A 19,651-nucleotide genomic window follows, 5' to 3' on the forward strand; every position below is an offset into this window, starting at 1 on the left:
TCATCACCATTTTTGAAGATGCTTTCCTTTTTCCATTGTATAATTTTGACTTCTTTGTTAAAAATCAGATACTTATGGGTGTGTGGATTTATGTCAGGGTCTTCAGTTCCATTGTATTGATCCACCTGTCTGTTTTTATGCCAATATCACACTGTTTTTATTACCAGGGATGGTGACACCTCCGGAATTTCCCTTATTGTACAGGATTGTTTTAGCTATCCTGTTTTTTCCCATATGAAGTTGAGTATTGTTCTTTCAGGGTCTGTGAAGAATTGTGTAGGAATTTTCATGGGGATTGCATTGAATCTGTAGATTACTGTTGATAAGATTGCCATTTTATTATGTTAATCCTACTGATCCATGAGCATGGGAGCACTTTCCATAATCTGATATCTTCTCCAATTTCTTTGTCATACAGCTCTTTCACTTGTTTGGTTTCAATTACCCCAAGATATTTTAAATTATTTGTGGCTATTGTAAAGGGTGTTGCTTCTGCGATTTCATTCTCAGCCTATTTATCATTTGTATATAGATGGGTTACTGACTTTTTTGGAGTTAATCTTGTATCTAGTCACATCATTGAAGGTGGTTATCAACTGTAGGAGCTCCCTAGTAGAATTTTTGTGGTCACTTATGTATACTATAATATGATCTACAAACAGCAAAAGTTTGACAGAGGCCCTTTAAATCAATTACTCAACTCTCGTGCTTTGACAAATGATGAATATGAGTATCTGAAGATGCTTAAGTTCATAGAGCTCCTGAGTACAAGTACCTGGCCAGGTCATACACCGCCTGAAGCTCAGCTCAGTGTCCATTTCACTATGTAAGCTTCTATGTCTCTTCAATACTCTGGCTGGAGGGGTTTGGGGGGTTAATTTGTTTTTAGTTTTTTTTTTTGTGAGTCAGGATCTCTTATAGCTCAGTTTGGGCTCAAACTTGCTCTGAAGTCAAGCCTGTCTTTGAACTCCTGATCCATCTGTACTGTTTGAGTGCTGAGATTACAGGTTTGAGCTACCACACCCAGCTTAGATCTGATGTTTTGTTTCGTTTTTAAAGGTTGTTAAAATATAAAATGTCTAGAACCTAAATCACACAGTAGGTAGAAAAAAATTGCACACGTGTCTGTCTCTCTGTCTCTGTCTGTCTCTCTCTCTCTCTCTGTATATATATATATATGTGTGTGTGTGTGTGTGTGTGTGTGTGTGTGTGTGTGTTTTATGTGTGACTGGAACAGGCTATAGAGATACAGGTGAAAGAGCCCCAACCTGGGGAGTAAAGAATTCCTACTGAGAGGGGTTTCCCCTCGCCAGCCCCAGGTGCATTTCTTCTTGTCTTATCCCTTGAGAATAAAGCTGTTCCAAGCATGTGACTCCTGTTCTTGGCAAAGTCTGAAGCTGCCGCTGTTTGCTTTGGAGCACAAGTCCAGGTGTTAAGCTCAATCAATCTTAAAGGCCATAAATTTTAAAGGCCAGAATTCCTGGAACAGTTGCCTATTCCAGCTCACTCTCTTGTATGAGTATTGCAAAACACTACCACAGTTCTCGATATATAAGAAGCCAGAAATTCTCTTAGACCCCTCCTCCTCTACTAACACTTAGGTAATTTTTTAATCTTCCTACCACAGTGGTCACTCTGAAGTTTAAACCTTTAAGGTTTAAAACTAGAGACATCTCAAAAAGTTTACCTTAGCAGAAAAAAGAGGAACTTTGTCCTAAGAGGTTCTAACTATGTGATATTTTGATCAACACCAAATATTTTAAACTATTTGTAAAAAATTCTAATTCATGACTTCCCCAAACATCCCAGCACAGACTCTAATTATAGCACCTAAGTTTTAAAATTCTTGGTTTATGGTTTACCTGTTGTAGAGAGACAGTCCGGAAATTTGGAGACTGTAGTCATGGATACACATTGATGATATATGAGAACTGAGAATATCCATCCTTTTGATTTTCTCAATTAAGAATCTAGGTATAGACTGGTGAGAGGGCTTAGTAAGTAAAGACACCTGCTGCTCAATCTAATGACCTGAGTTCAAGTCTCAGAACTCACACGGCAGAAAGAATTGACCACCACAAGTTTCATCTGATCTCCATATGTGCATGGTGGTACATACAGGTCCACATGCAAATAAATAAATATGACATTTTAAATTAATGAGTCTCAGCTCCTTTTCTACTTATATTTTCGTCTCTGACATGCTTTTGATAAGTTTACCTAGGACAGTTAGAGAGCCTCAGAATGGGTACAAGCAATAAACTTTCAGTCTTTCTGTCTTGCTCACATATTTCCACATGTACTAGGGTTCTTTAAGGAACTGATCCATTATCTAAGAAAGTCTATTGCATTAGATTTATATATAAGTAATTAAATATTTCAATGGAAAATAACAGTTGAAAATATTCAGACAAAATATATGTTTGAAAATGATATGATGTTTTACTGTGACTTCAAATGAACCTGAAGTCTACAAGCAGGAGGATTTGAAGTCACGTGGGACAGTGTTTCTTCTCACACTTTAATAATATATACCTTAGCCTTCTGGGAGTCTAGTCTCCAGCTACTCAAAGTGTGGTCCTTGCATCAGAGCATTAGCATCATTTGGGAGCTCTCTAGTACTGCAACAAGTCAATTTCCACACCAGACCTGCTAAAACATAATCTCTAAGTGTTGTGATATATTATTTAAGATTTACTAAAACTTGCCTGAGGATTCAGAAAGCAAAGTCAGCCACAAGCCATAGAAGTCAGGCACACACCTTAGTCCCAGCAGCCAGAAGTTGAGGAGGACTCAAGATTAAGAGGTAGATGGAGCTTTGTGAGTTCAAAGCCACCCAGATCTACACAAGATTGATCCAGTCCTAAAGAGAAACAGCTCACACAAAGATGATCTCAGCACCTGGGATCACACACCTCTAATCCCACCATCAGGGAGGTATATAAGACAGGAGAAAGGTCTCAGAATCAGACATTCATTCTCCAGCCACATTGAGAATAGGAACACCCCAGCCTTTTTAGAGGTGAGAGAGCTATCTGGTAGCTTGGCTTCTTTGCTTCCCTGATCTTCTGGTTGAACCCCAATACAAGTCTCTGGGTCTTTTATTTTTTATGCTACATCTAGTCTGTATCTGTAGTTTTCAAAGTCTAGTCTTAAAATTAATATTATCATCCAATGAGTACTTAAAAGAAATTCATATAGTTAGGACCTCTGGATCAGAATTTCTGGAGCTGAGGCCCAGGAATCAGCATTAAGAATCCTACCAGCCTAACATGATGGTACATAACTAAAATCCTAGGATTTAGGAGGTTGTGGACCCGAAGACTGAGGTCAGACTGGGTTACATGGAAAGATCCTAAAAACTAAGAAAAAACCTTCCTCCGGGGGATTTTGATGTGCTCCCTAGGCTAATCCTCAGCTTCCAGGCAATGTTAGCTTTTTACTCCATCTTAAAATGATCAAGATATGATTCCAGGACAGAGATCATTAAGAACTTAAGAAAGTACCCTCTTACTGTTTGACTGGACACCTTTTGCTGTCCACCCAGAACATTAGTTCTCAGGGCCAATACTTCTCAAATCCTCCTCCCTACACAAAACATTCAAAGACTTAACAAGAATTTCCTCAAATCCTCCATCAAGTGACTGTACATTGTCTCAGCTGCTGTATTTATTTGTTAGTCATAACAGTAAAAATTACAAATTTTCCACCATCCTGAAGTTACTGAGCCTGTGTCTTTTTATTATTGTGCTGATGATCTGATGCTGTTTAAATCTTTACTCATATTATTTTATATGCTGCCCTTGACCTTCCAAAGGAGTCGCTACTACTTTTATTTTAATGAGAAACTGAAGCTTGGGAAAGTTAGTAACCTTCCTCAGGATGGAAAACCACAAACTCATGTCCAATAGAATGCATCCCATTCAAACCAGAATAATATGTTCAGATGGAACATTTAAAAAGGAAGTCTTGGAAAATCTACAAAAACCAAGCTGGCTTCAGATCTAGATTGGATTAGAGAACTGGAGATTATAAAAGTTAGAGGCAGTAGACAAGCTACAATCACCCTGGATTAACTCTAGAATTAAAGACACATCAAGGAAAGGGAAAAGAGTGCCAGTCATGTATTTGAATCACATCATTGCACAATATAATTTACTGTTAGTTGAAATTGATAAATGGAGAAATGGTCATCCACACTAAAAGCCACTCAATGACAGGATCCATAATTTACATTTCTTTTGTGTTGTCCCACACTATTCAACATTCAGTATATTTTTTCAGGCTCTGTGTTTTACAGTAGCGATGAAAAGTTACTGAAGATGTAGCAACCATGTTTGCAGAGTTCACAGTGTAAAATGGATTCTCCATGACACTTAATGGATACTATTCACATGAGAGATTTCAAAGAGCTAAAATATTGACTATAAGTATATGTGTCATTTTGGCATTGAAATTATTTTTTCTGTTGGATTCTCCAAATGGATTCATGTAGACAAGGATGGGAAAGAATACATAAGTGAATAAATTAATATACACCTTAAGAGTTTACTGAGTACCAACAGATCATGGAAGAAGGGAAAGGTTCAAAGAGGTAACATTTGACTATTTCAGCCAAGCAGTAGGAAATAGAATTCTAAGCATGATGCTTATGATAAATTTTAATCATCAACTCAATGGGATTTAAAATCACTATGGAAAAGAATTGATGGCCATGTCTATAAGGGATTATCTAGGTTTGATTGGCTGATTGTGAAGATCTACCCTAAATGTGGGTGGCATCATCCCACAGGCAGGAATCCAAGACTAAATAAAGAGGAGAAATTGAGCTGAGCACAAGCGTTCACCTCTAAGTTTTCTGAGTGTGTACACTGTGTACCAGCTGCCTCCTGCTCCTTCCATGATAGAGTGTATCCCCTGGGACTGTAAGCTACACAAAGTCTTCTCCACTCAGGTTGCCTTTGTCGTATTTTTTGTCTCAGCAACAAGGAAAGGTGCTGATATCAGGCATGATGTGCAAATGTATGGAAAGTTTAAAAAATGCATATTGTACTTGAGAAAATACACACAGTTTGATATGACAGTATTGTAAAGTCTGAGTCCTACCTCATCCTCTCTTATCAAACAACTGTGAGTGCCTACACTACTCTACTTGCTTTTACGAGTAGACTAGTAGGCTGTTGTTCCCCATACCCCTTCAGTGTTAAAGTAGGTATCAGTAAGAGAAGGTTTAGAAAGGTAGCCTCCTCTTCCATTTGGGTTTTCAGCTTTGCATTTTGGGAAGTGACTGATAAGATAGGAAATGGAATGCAACTATTCACTACTGTCTGTTCATGTTTTTTTCAGTGCTAAGGACTTAGCTCAAAGCCCCAAGAGTGCTAGTCAAGCTCTGTACCATTGGACTGCATCCCCAGCCCTTATTCCTTTTCAATTTTATTTCTGCAGGACTTTAAGTCCCACATTTAGTGCATGGAATAATGCGCCTGTTAATATGGAGCCTACTACCTAGTTGCTAATTTTCCAGGTCCTCCTCTACTGCTGCTAGGAGTATATGTAGTTTCCTAGTCCATTATTGGCCATCCTTCTCTTTTTCTGTTCTCATAGAGCTGGTGTATTTGGCATTGTGTTATACTTCTGCTTCCTTTTTATTTCTCAGACTGTTCCCAGGATTGTCTTTAGATACTTGTCACTTTGAGAATCAGAGGTGTCTCAGAAATGACTGAGGTCAGACTAAATTGTTGCCGCCTCTCTTCCCTGCTTGTTGAAGTGAACCGTTACCTGGCTTTGGAATTTGGCTTCCCTTTTAGCCTGTTTTTCCATCATACTAGTCCAGATTCCTCAGCCTTTTCAGTCTGATCTCCATCCTGTATGACTACCACCAGACCTTGGCTTCCTTTGGGACTCCTCTCTGCACTTACTTCTGGTATAATATGTATCAAGAAGTAGACATCTGCATTAATTATTGACTCCTACTTGTCATTCCCTGGCCATATCACATTAGTGTTTATCCTGTCATTGCCACTGACTATACTACTCAGGTAATTATTAAGATCTCAGTAGGAGACAAGTAACAGTCTTCTCCTCCAGGCCCCCCTGGATCATGCCTATAATGAGCCATGCCCTTTTTATCTTAGTTTCTTTGATTTACACCTGCAGGGAGGGAGTTTCATTCCTTTCTGTGATCCTGTTTGCAGGAGTTCCCCCTCCAGGTGGGAATCAATATACATGTGTTATCTGTTGTCTCTCCACTTAATTGTAGGTGGGAGTCGGCATAGTGAAGAAGATGAGAAGGATCTTTATTGACTGCCTGGATTATGAGTTTCTCTGAGATAACAGGAGATCTAGAGAAAATGAGCTCAATTCATTTTGATAACCTGCAATTTCTGGCCACAGTCTTTGTCCTCAGACTGCCCTTGGGAGTCTATGTTTTTTTTCTCTTCTAGCTAAGATAACCTGTACAAGCAGATAATTCTCATAGTCTACCTACTAGCATGTTTTTAGGGGCAATCAATCAGTAATGTGTCCTCTTGGGGGCTGAGTTCTGAACATTCTTTCCCTAGGCTTGTTCCTTTTAAAATCCCAATGAGGAGTATAGGTCAGAATGAGAAGCCCAGGACTTACTCCACTCATCCTACAAGTGAGGCTTTTCCTCAAAACAATGTTAGACCTTTTAAAGAAAGAGAACTCAGGCCCCAGGAATCTGAAATGGAAAAAATAGTTACATCAAAAATTAGACCTAGAACATTCCTAAATTCTTTTCTAACTTTATAAATGGGAAAAGCTCAAACTGATACCACATTTAAATTATTATAAAAATTCTAAAAGGAAGATATTATCTTCTTAAATGTGAGCAAAGTCTCAGAAGACATTACACAGCTAATAAATGGTGGAGCAAAGATTCAAACAAATATCTGTTTAATATAAAGCACATGTTCTTGACTATGAAATCACCCTCCATCTAGAAATACAGTTCTCAGGAAAGGCTTCCCAGAAGAGACAAGATTAGAGATGGGTCCTAATGACTAAATGGCTTTGGATAGATGGAACAAAAGAAGCAGAAGGCATTTCAATGATAAAAGCAGCATGAAAAGATAAAGGAACAAATTCGACCATGCAGGGTTTGAAGAGCTTCACAAAGACTGGTCTGACTCAAAGACAACATCCTTGGAGAATCTGTACTATCAAAGTCCAGAAACACGAATTGAATTTAGAATCAGGAAATTTGTATTATAAACAATTCCACATTTGTCTCCACCTCCTTTTGCTCCCATATTCACTGGTCTCCAATTTTACCACCTGTTATGGTTTCAATTCTGTTCTCCTACAAGAGTTTGTATGCTTGCATCTTGGTCCACAGTGTGGGGATGAAGGAGGTTATGGAAGCTTCAAGAAGTTGAACCTTGTAGGAAGTTCTTAAGTCATTGGGAGTGTCACCTTCCTAAGAAAATGCTGATCTCCCAGAGTGACAATGAGTTGATTAACCTTTCAATCATGCGTTGGCTTTCTGTCTAGTATATTACCTTTTCTTGCTCCTGAATGTACTCCCATCAACCTGACTGTGAACAGAACTAATGCCAGTTATATACCCTTGAACCTCCAGAACTGTGAACTAAATAAACCTCTCTTTATAAGCCTTTCTTTACATACCCTGAAAATGGACTAATGCACACCTCTGTTGCCTGGAACATTGCCTGTAGAACGAGCTATTTGTGCAGAGGCTGGAGAGATGGCTCAGTGGCTAAGAGAACTTGATGCTCTTGTAAAGGACCAGGCACTGGTCCTAGCATTTGAGTGACATCTCACAACCCTCTGTATTTCCAGTTCTTCCAGTTGATCTAACCCTTCCTCTGAATTCTACAGTCACCAGGCACACATGTGGTACATGTACATACATATATGAAAGCATTCATACACATAATAAGCTAAATCTTTAAAAAATTAAAGAAATATTTGTTCAATAAATGACTGCTACTCGATCTATATTCTAGTGTCTATATAATGTAAAATATAGACATTTGTTGTCTGGTTATTCAGTAGTCTGCCATGTAGTAATATCTACCATTCTAAACCAGGTAATGGAGACAATAAGGAAGGGATGGATCTTAGTCTATTTCTGCTTGTACTTTTATCTATTTGAAATGTACAACTTCGCTTACCTACAAATCATTAGCTCATCTCTCATTCTCAGCCTATTTTATAGTTTAATTCTGCCAACTAGAATTAAATACCTTGGGTTTTTGACTGGTTACTTAATGAGGATTATTTTATGAAATTTGTTGGACCCAGCTTCATGAATGATCACTTAGATGGTATGCCTAGTGGACTGGTGTGGTGGTTTGAATGAGAATATCACCTATAATGTCATGTATTTGAACACTTGGTCCCTAATTGGTAGTGTTGTATGTGGAGGTTTTAAAAGTATGACCTTATTGGAGGAAGTATGTCACTAGAGGTAGGTTTTGAGTGTTTAAAGACTCGATCCATTTCCAGTTTGCTCTCCCTGCTTTACGTTTGCACTTTAAGGTATAAAGCCCTCAGCTTGGTGATGCAGCTGCCATGCTTGCTGCCTGCTGCCATGCCTTCCCACTGTGATAGTGATGGATTCTTAACTGTCTGAAACTAAAAGCTCAAAACTCTTCTATAAATTGCCATGGTCATGGTGTTTTATCACGGCAGTAGAAAAGTAACTAACATAGCTATGCTTGGATTTTGTCTTATACTTTCTTGGCTGTAGTAAGCTTGCACATATAGGTAAGAGCTGCTCCATCACTAACCTGTTCTTTCTCAGCTGGGCTCTTTTCTTGTCTGGAGTAAAGATGAAAAGTAAAAATGGGAAAGTTTTGGGTACTGCCATCAGTTCCCTTGCCTTTCTTTGAGCCCTTCAAATTGTAGAATGTGGTTTATATGATGGGTCTGCTTTGCCTTATTCATATAAACAATTAACATATCAGCCTTTAAGAAAAATAGCATAGAATCACATGGCCACCTGGAAACTACAATCGTTCAAAAGAAAAAGCAGAAAGAAAGCTGTATGCCCTGTGATATTTAATCTTGAATATCAACTGGACTGAATTGTGAACTACCTAAGAGATTGGTGGAATTGTGGCTGGAATTGTCTATAGACTGAAGACCCATGTGAAATAAAAGTAGGAAGCTTTCTGGTTACTGTGAGCTGTTCTGCTCTGTTATGCCTTCCCTACTATGATGGACTAAAACTATGACCGTAAATAACCCCATCTCCTTTAAGTTCTTGTCAGGTGTTTTGTTGCAGCAAAGAGAAGGCAGGTAACAGGTACTAAAGTGGGGGGTCATTTCTGTAAATACCTGACTATGGGAATACAGAAGTCTTTTTTATAAGAAATTTGGAAAAGTTTTGAGATATGAACTAGGAAAGGCCTAGATGACTGGAGACAGAACTTAGGAGGCCATTCTGGTAGGATATCAGAAGACAAAAAAAGGTTCCAGATCAGAATGAGGCCCCATTCCCTACTCTTTGTATTTTTTTTGTTAAATTTTAGAAATACTTTAAAATTCAGAATAAAAGTGTTTTGGCACAGATGCCATGTTAGTTACTCTTTCAAAAAGGCAAGAGCATGATTGACTAAAAAAGACAAGAGACTGATTAAACCTTAAACAACAAAAGGCAAGGAACAGGCAATGTCATACCAAACAAGAGAAAGGAAAAAAGGACTGGGTAAGAAGAACCTCAGGTTGTTGAAGCAATGAGAAATTCTCAACCAAGGTAATAGGAACACCAGACCAACGATAGTCAGAAATATCTCAGCACTAAAGCCATCACCATGTTCAGTCACAGGTTGGAAGCATACTAAAAAGAGTGTGTTCACTACAAGAGTGCTGAATTGGATCCAGAAAGTGTAGTGACTTGAATTTTCTTGCTAACTACATAGCAGGTTCTTCATATCAGGTTCTTTTTTGCAAGAAGATCAGAGGAACACTCTGAGATTACTGTCTGAATCTGCCCCTGTGTCATACCAACCTCTATCCATATGCATAGAAAAGCACTTCTATGCTTCCTAGGGAATCTTGTAAAGAGAAGACTTTAAGAGGGAAGTTACTATGAAGATTATAGCTTTCATTGCTATAGTTGCTCTTCATGCAACAGCTGATACTTAGCTTCCATACCCTTGCCCAAAGCCATCACCTCTGTGATGTATCTCATGATCTGGTCTAATCCTTAATTCATGAGGAGGCAGCCCTTGATTAAGTCATAGCCTTCCAAATCAGGTTGATTGTACATATCTGTCTCAGTTACATGTACACAAAAGAGTAGCATGAGGTACAATGGAATGCATAGTTAACTGAATGATTTAAAAATTGTGTAATTCTTTTTTAAATAAATTTTTACTTAAATTAAAACAATCTTATTTTACATATCAATCCCAGTTCCCCCTCCCTCCCGTCCTCCCATGCCCCCCACCAGCCCCCATCCCATTCCATTCCCCATCCACTCCTCAGGGAGGGTGAGGCCTCCCACAGGGGAATCATCAAAGTCTGTCATGTCATTTGGGGCAGGGCCTAGGCCCTCTCCCGTGTATCTAGGCTGAGAGAGTATCCCTCCATGGGGAATGGGCTCCCTAAGTCCATCCATGCACTGTGGCCGTAATATAATAGAGAAAACGTGATCATTCACATATATAGAGAAATCACTAAAAAAAAAACTTAACACCCATTTACAAAAATGCTCAGAAAACTCTAAATGAATGGGTAGTTCTTCAATTCAGTGAATAATTTAGAATTTTTTCTAACTCTAACAAAATTTAAAAAAATAGCTGGCCTGAACAAGGGGGGAGTTCATGGACCCCAAACTGACAGCTGGGAAACCAGCATAGGACTGGTCCAGAGTCCCTGAACATGGGTGTCAGTTTGTAGGTCTGGTTAATCTATGGGTCCTCTGGTAGTGGATCAGTATTTATCCCTAGTACCCAAATGGACTTTGGGAGCCCACTCCACATAGAGGGCTACTCTCTCAGTCTAGACACAGGGGGAGGGCCTAGGCCCTGCTCCAAATGATATGACAGACTTTGAAGATCCCCAATGGATAGCCTCACCCTCGCTGGGGAACAGAAGGGAATGGAATAGGGGGTCACTGGGGGGCAGGGGAGGAGAGGAGGGAGAGGGAACTGGGATTACATGCAAAACAAGCTTGTTTTTAATTTAAATTTAAAAAAGGGGAAAAAAGAAAAAAATGAACTACTCCAGGTGTCTCTGATTTTACAAACTGAAAAGCAATACTAATGAATACAGCAATCAATAAAGCATTGTGATAGGAAAATCCATGTCAAATAGTCTAAAATTTAAAAAAAATATGTCAATTCTTTGTTCAACATATTCATCAACAACTTTATATAGGAAGTCATAGCAATTGCAGTAAGGCAAAAATGAAAGAAAGAATAGGTTAAAAGGAAATACTGAAATATTTATGTATGTATATATGCATGCATGTATGTATATAAAATCTGATTTAATTTACAGAAGATTACGAGAACTAAATATGTTGCATAGCCAGTGCTTATTTTACCAGTAACTTTAATGAAGAGCAAAAGACTGTGAACTTAATTTTGTGAGTTTAATTATATCACACCAGTGTATATTTATAACCCACCAAAATTTGCTGCTTCCTCAATTATTAGAACTTTGCAAAGCCCTAAATAAAGATTTCTACCTAGCAATCAATTACTTTCTTAAGGATTTCCATGTAATACCATGGCTGTATTTTCACAAAACCAGTCTTCATAGGAAGACTATGCCCTATTTGAAATACTCATATTCAAACGAAGCCTGCTTTCATCCAACCCATTTCATGCCACTGTAAGTTTCTCAAATTCCTTGAAAAAGCAACTCACTACATTTTATTATTAGAGTCCTTTCCACCTCCAATGTTGACAAAAGATCCTCACAAATACAAAACCATTTATTTTACACACTTAATTATACTTTAGCCGGTGACCACTCTGGTTATCAGTGAGACTTCTAGCCTCTTCAATATACCAAGGCAGAGATTTCTGATGTAACAGTAAGCCTGCTGTCAGTACCTCTAAAGCCTCTTAAAGTTTCTTTTGAGCAGAGATCCCCAACCTATGAATAGAGACCCCTTTGAAAAACTTCTATCTTCAAAAATACTTACATTACAATTCATAACTGTAGCAAAATTAATTAGTTATGAATTAGCAATGAAAATAAGCTTACTAAAACACAACCTAAATAAGAGAGAATGTGAATTGGATAATGCTCCTCCCAGAACTATGTGTTATTAAACAAAAAATCCAGTGCGAGGTGTGGGGCACCTCCCTATGAGTTTGGACTAGAAAGTCCTCAAAGGTCCCTCCAAAAATACAAGTTATTGCCATTGCTCTTGGTTGCTTACCAGAACTTGATGGTAAGACTTTGTTATTGAAGTCACTGCAGACTTCGGTCACAGATCATAGAGTAATGAAGTTGGGGATGAAATGGAAGCTTCTTAGATACCAGCTAACCTTCATGGCCACAGAAATTTCTATGCAGGTTATTGGGAGGAAAAAGACCATCAACAGTCTTAGCTACTCTATAATAATGACCTACTGGGCATGATGTGCCCTTTAGTGCAATAGTGACATGACCCTTATGAGAATACCTTAGCCACTTTCTGATTGGAATTGAACCCCACTTAAAAAAAAGAGGAACTCAGGTCTGGCTATGAAAATTCAGTGATCAAGGTCAAGAGGCTCTAGCTGGAGAGGTTCTAGGTCCTAGCAGGAAAACCTACTATTGTTTTTGCTAAACAGCCATAAGGTCAATGTCTCCTAAATACACAAATTTATTTGATGAAGGAAAATATTCAGAGGTCTCAAAATTTTCTGAAGTATGCATGGTCATAAATTTTACTGGGAAGGAAAGATGTCCAGGTGTACAATTATATATTGATTCATGAGCTATAGCCAATGGTTTGTATAGATTAACAGGGACTTGGAAGGGGCATGATTGGGAAAAATTAGTGAGAAAGATATTTAGAATAGAAGCGTGTAGCTAGATCTCTCCAAATGGGAAAGGGGTTGTGAATATACTTGAGCCCTTCATAAATACTCAATCTAACCTAAGCAAAGAAAGAGTTTAATAATGAAATAGATATGATACCCCTTCTTTGGAATTCTCCATGGACTTTTACTAACCAAGGCTGACCTGGTATGATGGTTTGAATAAGAAACATCTCCCATAGGCTCAGGTATTTGACTTATTGGCCCCCATTTGGTGACACTGTTTGGAGAGGTTTAGGAGGTGAAGACTTACTATAAAAGTACGCAACTGGGGGTAGACTTTGAGCAGGAAACTAACAACTTATCTTTCAGCAAGTTTCTCCTGTGATTTTCCTATACACTCCAGGTAAACAACAAAATCTTCTGCTGGGCATAAATGTCATTTTCTCTGTGAATTCCTTTTTATTTTCATTACTGAGTATTGAACTCAGGGCCTTGCATGTGATAGACAAAAGCTTTATGTTGAACTGTATTTCCCAGATCCTCTGTGAATTCTTTCCAGATTCCTGGAGACATAGTTCACTTTCTTTCCTATGACTAAATAACACTTTGTACTACCTCTCTCATAGTTTGTTACATGCTGTTCTGTAATCCCTCCTTTTATGCACCTCTTTCCCAATATACCATTAATTCTTTAAGGATGGTAACTATATCTTTAATCCCTGTATCCCTGTGTCGTAAAGCAACATATGCGGCACACCTCCAAATTGACTGATGAGCAAATTATTTCAGGAGCAAAGAACACATCAAGTATGTGGAGACACAGTTCTTGGAGTTAAAGATCGTCACTAACAGGCAGTGCGTGCTTCATTCACTTTTAACAATACTGGTTTAAAAGTATTTCAAGCCAGGGGTTGGTGGCGCACGCCTTTAATCCCAGCACTCAGGAGGCAGAAGCAGGTGGATCTCTGTGAGTTCAAGGCCACCCTGGTCTACAGAGCAAGTTCCAGGACAACCTCCAAAACAATACAGAGAAACCCTGTCTCAAAAAAACAAAAATAAAGTATTTCAAACTCTTATTCATCCCCCAACTCAACCTTCCTGCTCTCCCATATCCTCCTCCCCCCCTCTCTTTTTCCCAGGTCCCTCTCCCCTTCCCCCATGCTCCCAATCAGTTCAGGAGATCTTGCCCCATTCCCCTTCTCTGGGGTACCATGCATATCTCTCTTAGGGTCCTCTCTGTTTCCTAGACTCTCTGGCAGTGGGATTGTAGGCTGGTGCTCTCCTGATCCATGTCTAAAATCCATATATGAGTGAGTCATGTTTGTCATTTTGTTGCTGGGTTACCTCACTCAGGATGGTTTCTTCTAGTGCTGTTCATTTGCCTGCAAATTTCAAGATTCCATTTTTTCCACTGAGTAGTACTCAAATGTACCACATTTTCTCTATCCACTCTTCAGTTGAGGGGCATCTAGGTTGTTTCCAGGTTCTGGCTACTACAAATAATGCTGCTATGAACATAGTGGAACAGACAGAAACAGATGTCCTTGTTTTATGAATGTGTATCTTTTGGGTATATGCCTAAGAATGGGATTTCTGGGTCTTGTGGTAGACTGATTCCCATTTTCCTGAGGTTAACATAGTCAAAAGAGGACCCAAGAAATTTCACCAGGAACTGTCCTTTTTAGCCTTTCCTATCTGCTCATGTGACAGTTTCACAAGCTCATTTGCTCCAAACAAAATGAATTCATTTCTCCTCTCTATTTAATCCACTTATATTTACCCAATGTTCTCACTGAAATCAGTGCTTCTGTTAGGATCCAAGCTCTCTTACCAACATGTATAATGCAGAAAGAGAAGTTGAGGAAGCACTTGTCAAAGACTTTGTTTTACCTGGAGAGCCACAACTGGGCAATGTGCAGAGAGTGAGAGAACTTGGGACATTTAGTCCTCAAAGGAATGTCTTCATTAACCCCTCCCCTCAAAGCACAGGGATTTTTGTGGAAGAGGACACAGTAAGATTATAAGAGCCAGATGTGGTGATAACTCCAAGGAAACAGCATCCTTTAGACACAACAGGACTCATGTACATTTGAACTCACTGAGACTGTGGCAGAACACACAAGTCCTGCTCAGGTTCATGCCAGACAGAGTCCCAGGAGTGAAAGGGAGAAGTGTACAGGGCTCCCACCCATAACCAAGAAGCTATCTGCAGTTGGTACCTGCTTGCAAAGGACAATTTAAGTCTTCCAGTGAAATTTCACTGGGTTTATTAACCACACATTAGGGAGGGCCCCATGCCCAGGTGTAGTTGACCAACACAAAATGAACTCAATGAAGTTTTGGTAAACCCTGTGGTCTTATTTTTGGCTTTGTTTAGGCACTTTTTGTCTTATTGGCATTTTCCTTGTTATTTTGGTTTTCTTTTTGGTGGTTTTGTGGATTTTGTTTCTTACTTTTTTTTGTAAAGAGAAAAATAACAGTGTGGGATGGCTAGGGAGAAGGAATTGGAGGATGATCAAAATATATCATATAATTTTTTTAAAAAAGATGTTGTTTCATTAACATACTTCTAATGGGTGGAAAGGAAAAGTAGAAATTCTGGGCTCTAAATATTTAGATGATATAGATACAGATGTGATAAGCCAGTGAGAAGGGCACAAAATAGATTCAATTTCATTCATTTCCAATGCTGTTTATTTTAACAGTAAGATTGGTGCAACATAAATTAATCGTTTTGTAGGCTTTATAGTTTAATGGTATTTAGCAACTCTATAAGGTTGATTGAATATCAAGCATAAAAACATTTTGATTACCTACCCTATTTTAATTACCATATGTTCAAATTCTTATACTCACTTTTATGGTCCATATATACTGTAGCAATTATCAATTTTTTCTACTTCTATAGATTTGTATGTGTCACACATTTCATAGAAATGAAATGATACATGTGACCTTTTCTTTCACTTAGCATAATATTTTAAAGTTTATGCACATTTTAGCAACTCAAGACTTCAATGTTTTATAACTAAAATCTACCATATGAATAAAGCACATTTGTATATTTATTTATTCATTGTTAAACATTTTACTTGTTCCTTTTATGTGCTATGAACTTGTACACAAGTATTTGATTGACTGTTTTCAATTATTTGTGGATAGATATACCAATAAAGGGAATTGTGGAGTCATATAGTATTTATATGTTTAACTTTTGAAGAACAAGAATACTGTTTTCAACAGCAGTTGTACCATTTCACATTCCTACCATCAATGTACAAGAGTTTCAATTTTACCACATCCTCATGAGCAATAGTTTTCCCTTTGTCATTATAGTTATCCTAGTGAGTGTTACATAGTATCTCGTTATTGTTTTCATTAGCATTTTCTTGACATCTAATAATGTTGAGTATTTTTCAAGTGTTTATTGGTCACTCACATATCTTCTTTAGAGAAATGTCTTATTAAAATTCTTCGTTAATTCGAACCAGACTATTTTGGATTTGTAAAATTCTTCACTAATCCTGGACATTATAACCATATGTAACATATAGCCTGGAAATATTTTGAGCACTCTGTTTTCCTTTTTTGCTTTCTTGATGATACAATTGATCCACAGATTTTAAATTTTCAAATATATTCTACTTTTTTGTTTATTGCTTGTGCTAATGGTGTTAGGGCTAATAAGCCATTGCCAAATACAAGACAATGTTGCTTCACCACTATATTTTCTTTTCTTTTTTATTGGAAATACATTTTTGCACAATATATTCTGATTGTGGTATCCCCTACCCCAATTCCTTTCAGATGCTTCCCACCTCCCCACCTGCCCCAATCCACACCCTTTCTTCTCTCTCTCATTAGGAAAAGCAGGCATCTAAACTAACAACAACAACAACAACAAATAAACCAGAATAGGACAAAACAAACAAGCAGAAATAAAAGAAAAACCACAAGAAGCACATACACAAATATACACATTTACACACAAGAAATTCCATAAAAATACCAAAGTGGAAGCCATAATATATAAAACACGGACCTGTAAGATGAAACAAATGCCCAGAAAAAGCATTATGAAACCGACCAACCAACCAAACAAACAAACAAAAGACCTCCAAAAATTCCACTGAGTTGGTCGTTAGCCATCTACTGCTGGGCATGGGGCCTGCTCTTAAGGGTGATTTGTATACCCAGTAAGACTCTGTTGGAGAAAACTAATTTTCCCCTTGTGAGCAGTTGAGGATAGCTTCTGGGTAGGGATGGAAGATTATGTCCACTTAGACTCCATCTGGTTTGGACCAATGCATGCTGCCACAGTCTCTGTGAGTTCATATGAACATTAGTCCTGTTGTGTGTGGAAGGCCTTCATTCCTTGGTGTCTTCCATCCCCACTGTCTCTTAGAATTTTTCCATCTTCTCTTCTACAGAGTTTCCTGAGCCCTGAGCAGGGAGACTTAATAGAGATATTCATTGAGGACTATTACAAGATCTCTCGCTCTTTCCAGTTGTGGGTCTCTGTTCCCATCTACTGCAGTAGGAAATTTTTCTGATAATGGCTGAGCAAGACACCAATCTATGAGTATAACAGAATGTCATCAGGAATCATTTTATTGCTATTCTCATTTAGGAGAACAGTAGAATTTAGTTTCCCTATAGGCCATGGCCTATCTAGTCCCAGGTTCATAGCCACCTAAGCAAGTTGGGCATGGGTTCCATCTCATGAAGTGGGTCTTAAATCCAATCAGATAAAGGTCAGTCACTTCCACAATTTTGTGCCACTACTGTACTAGCATTTTTTAAAGGCAGGTCACCATTGTAGGTCGAAGGATTTGGATCTGGGTTGGCATATATCTTTCTCCTCTGGTAGCATGTAGAGTATATTTCAGTACCGTGAGCACTAGTTAGTAGGAGGAAGGCTCTAGGCAGGCACCAGCTTGGATTTTCCGTATTTAATAAGTTATGTAAGTGTTGTCTTCAGCATTAGGTCTTACCATCATTTATGCCAACCAATAACCTTGGCAATATCATGGGTTGTTCGGGGATTTCCATGGACCTGCTTTGGCCAACAACTGTCCTTATCTTTCTCTTCCATCTCATCCCCATTTAATCACCCAGTTCCAGTTTCCCCACCCTCCCATTCATTCATGACTGTCTTATTCTATTTCCACTTTCTAGGGAAATTCTTCCCTCCTCCCCTACTTCCCTAAAGAAATTCTTCCCTCTTCCTCTACTTCCCTTACTCTACAAATATGTCTGTGGTTATATGAATTGTAGCATGCTTGTCAAAAGTTAACATCTAATATCCACATGCAAGTAAATACATACCATATTTGTCTTTTGGGATCTGGGTTACCTTAGTCTGAATGATTTTTTTCTATCTCCTTTCATTTACCTGTGAATTTTATGATTTTTTAACTTTTATTGATTTTTTGTGAATTTCATATCATGCAATCGATTCCCATTTATATCCCTGTCCCCTCATATCCTCCCTCTGCCCTTGCAACTCCCCACAAAGAACAAATTTAAAAGAAAAACCAAAAACCAAACAAACCAAACAAACCAAACAAACAAAAAGAGAAGAATCTTGTTGTGGAGGCTGTAGGCCCATTAAGTCATACAGTGTACCCTTTAGTCCCTTCATCTTTACTTGCAAGTGTTCATTGCCACAAGTCATTGGTCTGGCTCGAGGCCTCTGGCTTCTGCTATGCCACCAACAATGGGCTCTCACTGGGGCTCCTCTTAGATACTCTGTTGTGTTCTGTGTCTTGTAGATCCTGCTGCCTTGGATCTGTAGATTCATCCCCTTCATCTGTTCCAACAATTCATAGATGAGGTGGATGTTGGGGTGAGCCAACTCATAGCCCCGGTTCTGGGCCAGGGTGGTAACTGGGTTGCTCAGCTTGCCAGCTTTCCCTCATCCTCACTACCCAGGCAAGTTCTCCAGCACTGCCTCAGCTAGCTTACCCAGACATTGCCCTAGGCAGCAGCCTGGACCTGGATGTCACCATGATGCCAGGTGGCAGTGCAGGCCACTAGGATCAACATGGCCCCTGTGGCAGCATGGCCCTCGGACATCAACATGGCCCAAGATGGCAGCCCAGACCCATGGCATTGGCAAGGCCTTCAATGTTCTCAGGAGCTACAGACATCAACAGAGACCCTGGTTGTGGCAGGGCCACAGACCCAGACATGACCCTCAGCTGCAGCCCTGGCCCAGGCCAATACCATGGCCCCAGGTGACAGCACTGGTCACTCAAATCAGCTTAGCCTCAGTGTTGGCACAGTCCCAGGACACCAACATGGTCATAGATTGCAGCCTAGACCCTGGACATCCATATGGCCCCTAGTGGTATCATGTGTGAGGGACACCAATTAAGACTCTGGCTGTTTTAGCACCATGGAACCAGACATGGTCCTTGGCAGCAGCCTGGGCCAGGATGTCACCATGACCCCAAGTGGCAGTGTAGGCCACCCAAATTGGCATGGACCCTGTGGCAGCATGTCCCCCCTCAGATACCAACATGGCCCCAGGTGGCAGCCCAGACCATAGACTCTACATGGCTCTCAGTGGCAACAGAATCAACAGGCATCAACTCGGACCCCTGGGCTGCTTCAGGGCCTTGAACCAAGACCAGCCCCTTAGCAATATCCCAGGCCCGGACATCACTTTGGAC

The sequence above is a fragment of the Mesocricetus auratus genome, unplaced genomic scaffold, assembly GCF_017639785.1.
Source record: "Mesocricetus auratus isolate SY011 unplaced genomic scaffold, BCM_Maur_2.0 Super-Scaffold_100003, whole genome shotgun sequence".
Lineage (NCBI taxonomy): Eukaryota > Metazoa > Chordata > Mammalia > Rodentia > Cricetidae > Mesocricetus > Mesocricetus auratus.